The sequence below is a fragment of the Phalaenopsis equestris genome, unplaced genomic scaffold, assembly GCF_001263595.1.
Source record: "Phalaenopsis equestris unplaced genomic scaffold, ASM126359v1 Scaffold000002, whole genome shotgun sequence".
NCBI classification, from domain to species: domain Eukaryota; kingdom Viridiplantae; phylum Streptophyta; class Magnoliopsida; order Asparagales; family Orchidaceae; genus Phalaenopsis; species Phalaenopsis equestris.
Genome location: NW_018164444.1, coordinates 31,313,618 through 31,315,979, shown reverse-complemented (window position 1 = coordinate 31,315,979; position 2,362 = coordinate 31,313,618).

Below are 2,362 nucleotides of genomic sequence, written 5' to 3'. Positions count from 1 at the left end.
GTTCTATGGCTAGACCCTAGGCTACTAAAGAGGAAAAACTAAACCTCAACCAAAAATGAGGTCAACATGAGATCAGTTTGATTTCAAATTTTTCTAAACTAAATATATATGTAAATCAAATCCCTTTCTGAAGCAGGCAAAAAGATTTCCATTCTAGCGACCGATCCCCAAAAATTTTGCCAACAGACCTCTAACTTGTACACAAGTGCATAGGGTGTATATTGAGTGGGAGTTTTAAACATTTTTTAGTAGGCCCACAAAGCTTCTAACAGTTTATCATGCCATCCTCTTTTATTCTCATCCAACATTTTCTTCAAGATTTACAAGAACGTCTTATTGAAGGGTACGACCAGTCTACTTTTCTTGGGATGGTAGATTGTATAACATCTCATGTCTATCCCATGTCATTTGATGAAATTATTGATCGTTATGCTATTAAAGGCTGATCCATTAACTGAATTTACTCTACGCGGAACACCAAAATGGTAGACAATTTGATTTTTAAAGAATTGAAGAACGTGCTGTGTTGTAACCTCCCGTAACAGCACAACTTCTGTCTATTTGGAGAAGTAATTTGCAACTTCAAGAATAAATCTATGTCTCTTAGAGAATAGAGTGTCTATTGGACCTATTATGTCTGTGCCCCAAAACTTGGAAGGCTACGAGGCAACAGTTGGATGTAGCACATTCGGAGATTGGTGTAAGACCACCCCCATGCACTTGGCAAAAGTGACACATTCTAGTTGTATCCATGCAGTTGAATATCATTGCTAGCCAATAATATCCAAGTATTTTAGTTTTCATTTTGATGTTTGGCGGTGACTGTTAAGTTCCACACAATACGATGTGTACTTCTTTGATGATATTCTATGCTTCGGCATTACTTAGACATCTCAGTCACATCTAATCAATGATCTTTTATACAGGACTTTACCCACGAGAGCCTGTGACATAGCTCTTCTTGAGATGTGATATGCTCTAGACTTGTCTTCTGACATCTTTCCTATTTGCAAATATTCTATCGATGGCTTACACTAAACTTTGTTGATGTCAGCAACTGCAATCTTCATATCTTTTTTCCTTTCTGAGCTTGTGTATATTGTCAAGGTTGATATGAGACAAAACCTAACAACCTCATACTATAATTTCAATGGAATCCTTCGGTGGACATGACAGTTCCTTAGCGAGTTTTGGTATAGCCTCAGCATGGGTGTTATCTCATTGAGGAATCTGCTATAGAGTCACACAAAGGATCTATTCCAGTAGCTTCATTGTGTACCGATGATATTCTGCTAATCTTGGCCTCAAAATCATATACTGTCTAACAACTTTTTGGATGACGAGTTGTGAGTTGCCATAGATGAAAATATCTGTTATATCCATTGAGATTACCAATTCCAACCCAGAGATCAGTGCTTCATATTATACTTTATTATTTGTACAAGGCTATGTTAGGTGGTAGGAGAATCTCAACATACCCTAATTTGATGTGATAAAAATCAGACCAATTTATGCTTTGCCTATTATAACTATCTTGGATCCGTTGTCCTTTCTGGCTGATGAAGCTTCTTCGGAGTACATTTCCCAAAGTTTGGCACTGGGCAGCTCTATTTTTAATATCTACTCATCTGGTAGCTCATCAATGAGTGGGAAGAAAGCTGGAAGTGGGTGCTCTACAAGAAAATTTGCTAAAATTTGTCCCTTCATAGCACGGAGAGGAACAAAAGTTATATCAAATTACAATAAAATCATTGACCATCTTGCTAAATGTCTGGAAAATGTTGGTCGGGTCATCAAATATTGGAATGGATTAACATTGGAAATAAGGGTAATCTGTTAAGAAAGCATGTAATGCCTAAGTTTTTGGGCGTTGAAAATTAAAACTAGACAATGCTTCTTAAGAGGCAGATACTTTATCTCCATTGATATTAGATATCGACTCAAGCATTAGATTGTGTTTTTCCTACCCTCATCATTGACCTGAGCTAACAGGGCTCCAAAAGAGTCATATAAGGATGCGGTATAAATTACCAAAGGTCTTTCTAGGATAGGGGATGGAGGTATAATAAAAAATTTCTTAACATCATCAATGGACCACTGATATTTATTTTCCTAAAGAATTTTATCATCCTTTTCCATTAAAGGCAAGAAGGGATGACACCTACCTGAGAGATTAGAAATAAAGGGTCTCAGATATGCAAATATTCTTTAGAAGGAAAGAGCTGTTTAAATATTTTGGGAGGAGGCATTTCTAAGATAGCCTTAATATTATCCTGGTCGATCTCGATTCCTTGATGACGGACAATGAATCCTAGAAATTTCCCAGAAGTGACGCCAAAGGCACACTTTAAGGGATTCATCT